Below are 8,813 nucleotides of genomic sequence, written 5' to 3' on the forward strand. Positions count from 1 at the left end.
AAAGCTGATCAAAGAAGCTGAGTTAAACGAAGCTCAACCCAGAAGAAGTCTGCTCCAAGAAATAGATTCTACAGAACGAAGCTGACCATGAAAGCTGAGTAGAAAAAGAACTCAGTATGATTATTGGTGAAAATCAAAGACAATGTTTATCGAAGTAAAGCTGAGTGATCTTCAGGACAACATGAATGATCCGTTGGCTAAAAAGACAAATTCGACAACTGTCTGCACCAATAATAGAAGCCTTGAATTACGCAAAAGCCAAATTCCAAGATGCATGGGTCAACTGTTCGATGCTATAAGACAAACTGCCGTAAGAAGACAAAGTCTGTAGGAAGAAGATAAGTCTGACGTCTGAAGAATTCAGAAGACAAGATTGGCCTGCACATCTGAAGCTGACCAGAAGTTTGTCTCCCCAAAAGAGCCGTTTTGGACTCAAAGGAAAAATCAATTTCAAATGATTTGTTCCTCACATCTCAACTATAAAAGGGACAAAGATATCATTTGGAAGATTGCCGATTTACAGAAAATTACAAGTGAGAAAGATACAAATTCAAAACACTTAAAACAAAAGAGAAAGCTTACACCAATCTTCTATTCTTTGTGTAAATGCTAGATTGATTGTTTGTAATCATCTAAAGTGTTCTTTATCTTAAAAGGAATAAGTGTGTGATCAATTGTAATATTGAGAGTGTGCGTGCTGAGTACTTGGGATTGAGTACTTAGTGGTAGAGAAATCTAAGTGCTGGGTTGTAGCACTTAGTAGGAGTTGAGTAGACGAATAGAGGAAGGTACTCTTGCATATTCAACTGCCTGTAATCGGTTTGTGCTCTACCCTTAAAGAGCTCAGTATTGGATTCTGAAAGCCCGGAGGATTCTGGAGACTAGACGTAGGCGGATAGGCCGAACCAGGATAAGTGATACTGAGTAATTTCTAACTCTCTCAAATATATATATATATATATATATATATATATATATATATATATATATGCTTGTGTTGCCTGTTATATTTACTCAGCATATAAACTGTTAGAAGCTGACACTGAGTAAATTGGAGTGCTGAGTTGGAAGCTGACCACACAAGTGTCAACTCCCAACTCTCAAGTAAAACAGTCTTAGTCAGCATCTGACTAAAGCTGTCTTGCATTAAGTTCGGCCAAGCTGACCAAAGCTGAGTGAATAAACTCACCAAAATTATTAAGCAAGCAAGATTAATTAACGAAAAAGTTATATTAGTTCCTAACCCCCCCTTGGAACTAATCACACGGGACCAACAGCCAGTGGTGTCAATCTCAAGAAGATTTCCCTGCCGAATGAAATTACGAAAATCAGTACATGAACTCACAGAAGGCCTGGAGCCGGTCTTTTCATATGCGCATGTTACGACATTAAAGTCTCCAAGGACAAGCCATTTTTCCTTTGGCAATGAAGTAAACTTTCCCACAGCTCCCTCCTTCCACTCACTGTTGTTTTCCTATAGACAAAGGAGATATTGCACAAACCCCCAGCCGAGTTCAAACTGATACAAATGTGCTGATCTGAGCTGTCAATAAGAGATACCGTTCCAGAGAAACTAGCGGAAGTAAAAAGCCACAAGGTGTTACATTGATTACTGTTGGCCATAGAAAGGCCCAAAGATTGCCAAAAATTACCAGGAATTCTGCTAGGGCAGCTCATTGGTTCCGAGAGGCAGAGAAGATCCGGATGGTGCGTATGACAAAGCAGGCGCAGTGCACGTTGAGGAAGTTGAAGAAGAGAAAGTTTTGAGTTTATGTCTTAGCTAAACACCAAAATTTGTTGTGTACAATTTGGTTGAGTATTTTAGGAGATAAGGTATAATCTATTAGACTAGCTTTAAGCTGAAATCTACTCATGAAGACTTTAAAGACTTAATTTAGAGATATGATATAAATAAGAAATGTTTCTTTATGGCTTAACTAGTGTTCTGGAAAGTTTGGTTAATATTGAATTTGTATGTAAGGATATAACTAGGAAAGAGGTTCATGTGTGATGTGTTACATATGTGTTGACACAAGGTTAGATTATAAATTCTATGATAAATTATACAGAACTCATAAAATTCTGAATTTTGCATATGGTATACTCCTATTTGTCTAGTTTAAGTAGGAAAAGGAATCAGATCGTTTTGAGTTATATCTTTCGAGTTATGAGCAATTTAGTGAAACTGGTAGAGGCAAATCGTTATTAAAATAGGTCTTGAAGAATTTTTTTGTAATACATTATGTATACCTGGAAATTTTATAAAATTTTAGTATGACATGCATATATGAGTCTAGAGTAAAATGAAACCAGAATTAGTTTATTTGGATAAGTGAAGGAGGAGCTACACGGTTTTTAATGTTAAGAGGTCATATTAATATAGAAACAAATACAATTTGATGAAAACAAGTTTAATGAAATGAAAAATCAATAATCAAATAATTTTGGGTTTAAAGAGGTTGTAATTTTTATTTAATCATATGATAAATTATATTTATATTTAAAGAGGTTGTAAATTTTATTTAATCATATGTTTAAAGAGGCTGTAATTTTTTATTAAATCATATGATAAACACCACACAATGTGCTCATAATATTGAAGATATCCCGGAGGAGGGTATAAGCCGTCGTTAAGAAAATTAACGGCGTACTTGTGAGTATAAACATGATATGAATTTAAACTTTAATTGTGTTTGTGATTTGAGAATTGTGGTGTTTGATGTGAATAAGTATTGATATGAATTTGTGAATTGTTGTAATTGTCATGAATGAATATAAACTGAAACTTGTTAAACATTATTTGGGATAGTTGGATTAAAATGAATATGTGTATATGTTAAATGTGATTTATTTGATACAGAATATATGTATATGATTGCATGAAACGTAAAAAGCGTTCACTACAAGAAATCATAGTATATGTGACAACAATTTAATTATCACAAACATTATTGTAACAAAAACCCCATTATTTGTTACAATAACTTTTTAATTATCACAAAAATTAATTTTATAACAATTTTTATAAATTACTATAAATAGATAAATGATTTTGTAACAATAATAATTTACTTATAACTCAATTTTTTATCTGACAATTAAAATTGTAACGATAAATATCAAATATATAACAACAAGTTTATAGTCACTACAAAAAAAAGGGTATATTACGACACTTTTTTAGCAACGCTTTTCATTATGTGTCTTTATATTTTAAAATTTAGCCACACTTTTTCATTTTTGTCGGCTTTTAGGTAACATAACGACGCTTTTTATTATGTGAGGGTATTTTTAAAAAATTAACTACGTTTTTATGAAAAGCATCGGTATTTTTACAAAATTAAAGACGCTTTAAAATTTGCGTCGTGGAATAGTGTCCCGATAGTTTTTCATTTGAATATATTTTATTTCATATTTAAAATTTAACCACGTTTTTTTAATATGTATTGCTTTTACAGTCACCTAATGATACTTTTAATTTGTAAGCATCAATAAAAAGTGTCTTATATTGTTTTAATTTGAAGACATTTTTAGTTTTGCTCCATATTTTGATAATGTTAGTTTTTTTGTGGAAACTAAAAATAATAATTACGGTTTAAACAAATCAGTATTTTTTAAAATAAAAAAATGTTTAAATTAAAAAAAATCAAATAAAGAAAGAGATTGAAAAGAAACAAATATGCCGCCTGAATGAAATATATTCCCCCCCTTCTTTTTAGTTTTCCCCCTTGACTTGTAGACCTAAATAACCCTTGAATAACGATGCGATTGATCTTTTGCCGATGGTAGTGCAAATTTGGGGATTAGAAAGATATTCTTCCCAGAAGATAGCCCTGCCGCTGCTAAGGTTACGACCATCAGTTTGCCTACTTCAACTGTCACGGACTCTTCTTCTCTGCCTACTCTTGTTTCTCCAATCGGTTTTTCCCCTGTCTTTTCTGAAATTCTCTTTAAAGCTTATTTTTTAGTTTCTTCTAAGTTCTGAGATCTTTGTTCTTTGTTCTTGTGTGTTTGGTATTCTAATTTTGTTACATGTATTAGATCTGGTATGTTGATCGGTCCTTTCTCAAATTCCTTCTTTTGACTAGGTTGTGCTTAGGAATAGAATATTTTATCGTAATATATAAAGCAGTTTGTATAACTTGGAAGGAAAAGTATAAAAAAAACTGGCTATCAATATTTTTAAGTATTAAATTATGCTTTTAGTAACTTCTTACATACAAAATTAGTCGGAATTGGGATTTTGAGCCAAATTCAAGTAGATGAATTAGGAAGAAACGTTGCTACTTTTGACTCAAAAACAAACATTTAAGTCTGAAGCTGATGATTAAATCATGGGTTTTGTATTAATTTTGATTTTGAGAAAGTAATTTAATGTCAACGCTTCTTCATATAGAACGATTTCACCATATTCTTTATTTCCATATTGATCTATTGTCATGATTTTGCATAGAGAAATTAAGAGCGTGGAAAATTGGAAGAAATGTTCCAAGATATTGACCCAAAAGCAAAGCAAACAGCCAAGCCCAAGAGTTTTATGAGTCGTGTGGAAGCAATTGAGTCACCTAGTTTAATCATTTTATTGTAACTTGAATCGAACAAAAAGTTCTTATGAAAAATTATTTGGTTCCTGATGTCTAACCAATTACTTGTTTGACTTTCAGGAATGCTGGTTTTCATCCTGCAGTTTTGAGTAGATATGTATGACAATGTTCTATATCTCCATGCTGATAACGCCTCTCCAGTCCTCTTGCTTGGGAGAGTGACCATTGGCTTCCTTGAAATGGCTTATCTAAGTGGCAAATGTTTTGGTTATTGGTTAATTTTTAAATCTGGTTGTGTTTCATTGAAATGGCCACTTGAGTAGGCTTTTGTTTTTTTGCAATTGTACCTCATTTTAAATTTGTTCTTATATGGAGAATAATTCAGTGAACTTAAGAAGTTAAGAATCTCATGTTTTGTTTTGTAGGTTGCCTAATGTGAAGAATTAAGATATAAGTATTTATCTTTGAAGGTGAACTTTTTGGGGAGTTGAAGTGATTAACTTCAGGCATAAGTTGAACTTCTGACATTTATGGCATGATTGTGATCTATCTACTTAGAATTGAAATTCTCTATTTTTTATGGCAATTTATCTTAAGTCCTTACGTTTCCTTTAAACTATGCAGCTTTTATGCCTTAAATTAAGACTGGCAGATCATTTAAGGTTGAAAGCTTAGTGAAGCAACAAAACAACCATAAGGTGATGATGTTCTCTTTAACATTTCATATTTTCTGTTTATAATTTTTCTAAGTAATTATATCTAATATATTAGTCTTTCATGATACGTCATTACAGGTCTTTGAATCATCAGATTGAACAGCTTCCCATATATCATTTGCTGAACTGTAGAAGAAGGAACTGGCGAACTGCACTTGTTGAGGTAGATAATGAATTTCTAACTTTTGCTGCTACTGCCTATTTTGTGGTATGTTTTATTTTATTTTAGTTTTCCCTTGAGACTAATTTTTTCCCTATACATTAGTGTAATCTAGAGAATATATATGTTAAAATTGCAGATACCTTACTCCAAGACGTGCAATAGTGTTGAGAAATCGACATTGCATTGATGGTGGTTTTGTATTGTTTATGCCCTCAACATATGCTGCTCAAATGGTAATCGCCCAAGATATTACTTGGTAGTATTTTTCAGTATACATTGATCAGTTTGAAACTTTATTTACTACCACATTTAGAGGAATTGGATTGTGTATAATTTCATTCGAGGTGTATATATAATTTTCTTCAAAGGTGAAGCACAAATGTAAAATTCTTCTTATTTCAATCTTAATACACTGTTGAAGTGGTACTTATAATATTTGGTCTTATTGTTTTGGTGATATAACTAATTTTTTTATGGACTTTGGTAATAGAACTATAGCTATTAGTTATAAATTTCTTTTAGTTTAATTAATTTTAATGCATTGCTTAATTGATTGTAGAGTTCAGTGACTTCTGAAGAATAACAATAAATTTAATTTAGTAAAATAAATAATAAATATCTAACATATCCTGACTGAATTAATCACCATTAATTATTTTTTTAAAAATCACCATTAATTCGTTAATTGAAGTGTCACAAAATTCAGCTGTTTATTTATAAAAATATTGTTAGATAGAGAATGTAAAATAATTTTGTGTTGCTATTCAAAAGCTGTTGCATTTGGGACGTAATAGTTTCTTTATGTAGTTAAATGTAGAGATTTTTTAATTAAATGTCGTCAATTTGGAGATGCTATTAAATTAAAGTGTTGCGGCATTCAAGGTGTTATCAATATTTTCCGAAGTGAAATAACGACATCACTTTACGACGCTTTATTAAAACGTAGTGGAAATTTCTGAAATTAAAAATAAATAATATAAAAAAATCACGACGCTAAAAATGTAAGCGTTGGAAACATGATGACGCTTGTATGCAGTATGTCGTCGGAAAAAATTTACCCACACCATGTTTTATGTGTCGTTAAAATTAACGACACGCGATTTAATGACGCTTGTGACGACGCTTTGGCAAGCGTGGGTAAGCATTTAAGGACATCGAAAAGTGTCGTTAAGCCTTAAATTTTAGCGTCGTAATAGACCCTTTTTTTTGTAGTGAGTTATCACAAAAATTAATTATGTGACGTGTTAAAAGAAATTATCACAAATTAATTATTAATTTGTAACACCAAATTTTAGTTGTAATTAAAATATTTTTTGTTACAATTAATAATTGTAACTAAAAATTTAAAATCTATGACAATATATTTATAATTGTTATAAGTGAGAATCTACTAACAAATTATTTATCAATTTCGTCAATAAAATAAATTTATAATTAAAATGTTTTTGTTACAATTAATAGTTGTAACTAAGAATAAAATATTTCACAATCTATTTTTAGTTGTCACATATATTATTATATCATAATAATTAAAATATTTTTGTAAATATTTTTCTTTGTTCCTGTAACCAGTATTCAGTGAAATCTGTATTAAAAAAATGAAAATAAAAAGGGAAAATTACAAAACTAGGTCAAATGGGAGGCCCATTTACATATTTAACCCATTTACTCAACCTATTACATATCTAGACTCATTTTGTGTGACTTTCCCGTAATACCCCTACCCTTCCCACTTCCCCTCACTCTATCGGTTTCTCTCCCCTGTTCTCCTTGGTGCGCGAAAACGGTTTGGCTCCTCCATTAATGATTTGAAGACTTTTGATCTTCCTATTTGCCTTTAAATTGCATGAAATCTGCACCATGTTTCCAAATCACAATGAAGTTCTCTTTTCATCTCTTGATTCTGCAACTTCCTCACCCTAGAAAACGAAGCCATGGTTCTTCATCTTCCTGTTCGTTAATTGGTTTCTTTCTTCTTGTTACCATTCCAGAAATGGTTATTCTACGTTATTTCCGTCGTTCTTCCCAGTTTATCATACTGTTAGGAGCGAAAAATGTAAGTATCTGCTGTTTTTCCTGCGTTTTCTATGAATTCACTTCGCGTAGTCGATGAATTCGCGGAGATCTGCGAAGAGAACGAGCCTGAAACTTGATGATCTACTTTGCGAATCGATGAATTCGCGACGTTCTGCGAAGAGAAAGAGTCTGAAACATATGGATCTACCTCGCGAATCTATTAGTTCGCGAAGTCTGCGAATAGATCCTTACGTTTCAGACCTCGCAGACTTCGCGAAAGCATCGATATGCGACGTAGATAGTCACATTTCAGACCTCGCAGACTTCGCGAAAGAATCGTTATGCGAAGTAAAATCACCTCTTCCCATGCACATTTATATTCGCATGCTTCGCTAATTTTCATTTCGCGAATCCAAAATCGTCCTTTTTCATAACTAATACGGTTAATTTTTTCTGTAGATGGTTGAATACGTAACATCCCTTTCTGGAAGGCGGCGTACTGGGCTGCAGGGAAGATGATTTTCCTTCCTGTATAGGGATGAACTTCCCCAAGATTGACACATTCACTCCTGAAATGATTCGTTAGGAGAGATTGTGTCAATCTCGGGGTGCACCATGGGACACGTCCATCCTATGGTGCCAATCTTCAAAGTGGACCTAACTTAATCCGGTGCCAATTTTAAAGCGGATGAGTAATCTTCGTTTCAAAATTGGTACCGGATTAGTTATTGTGGCAATCTTGTTGTAAATTTTGATAATGTTATGATTTGAATGTTGTTATTGTGGCAATCTTTTTGTAAATTTTGATAATGTTATGATTTGAATGTTATAATCCGTTGTTGTTTGCCCTTTTTTGTTATATACTACTTCGCGAATTAGCTTCAAAACACATCCAGGCTTCGCATATGCGAACTAAATTCATCAAGCAAACCCAAACATTTACTTCGCAGACTTCGCATAGTATGGAATATGCGAAGTCAGACGGGATGGGGCGAGCCGCGCGTAAATATTGGGGGTATTTTTGGAAAGTCACACAAAATGAGTCTAGATATGTAATAGGTTGAGTAAATGTGTTAAATATGTAAATGGGCCTCCCATTTGACCTAGTTTTGTAATTTTCCCAAATAAAAAACAAGCGGGAATGAAATGATGTATTCCCCTCTTTTTTAATTTTTAGAGATCCAGTACCCACGAACCACAAACTCTCAAAACAAGAACCATCATTCAGTTATCCCTCACCTGCACCTTCTTTGACCATTTCTGTTGGCATGAGTGAAATGCGATGCTCCTTTTCTTTGCTTCAATTGTTCTACACACTCGGAGCCGAAAAGGGATTCACGGATAGGAGGACATTCTACACACTCTAATCAACAA

At 32.8% G+C, this 8,813-nt stretch overlaps 1 long non-coding RNA gene across 3 annotated transcripts; it reads left to right on the forward strand.

Annotated features, from left to right (window-relative positions):
• The first annotated feature begins 3,696 nt into the window (after positions 1–3,696).
• Positions 3,697–5,856, forward strand: LOC136231289 (uncharacterized). 3 transcript variants are annotated; one of them, XR_010689745.1, is made up of 5 exons: positions 3,698–3,920; positions 4,665–5,014; positions 5,169–5,242; positions 5,339–5,423; positions 5,560–5,856. It is a non-coding gene; the product is annotated as an uncharacterized lncRNA (long non-coding RNA). The 3 variants fall into 3 exon arrangements; XR_010689744.1 differs by having other exon boundaries at positions 3,697–3,920; positions 4,665–5,242; positions 5,339–5,468; XR_010689743.1 differs by having other exon boundaries at positions 3,697–3,920; positions 4,665–5,242.
• The last annotated feature ends 2,957 nt before the right edge of the window (positions 5,857–8,813 follow it).

The sequence above is a fragment of the Euphorbia lathyris genome, chromosome 5, assembly GCF_963576675.1.
Source record: "Euphorbia lathyris chromosome 5, ddEupLath1.1, whole genome shotgun sequence".
Taxonomy (NCBI): Eukaryota; Viridiplantae; Streptophyta; class Magnoliopsida; order Malpighiales; family Euphorbiaceae; genus Euphorbia; species Euphorbia lathyris.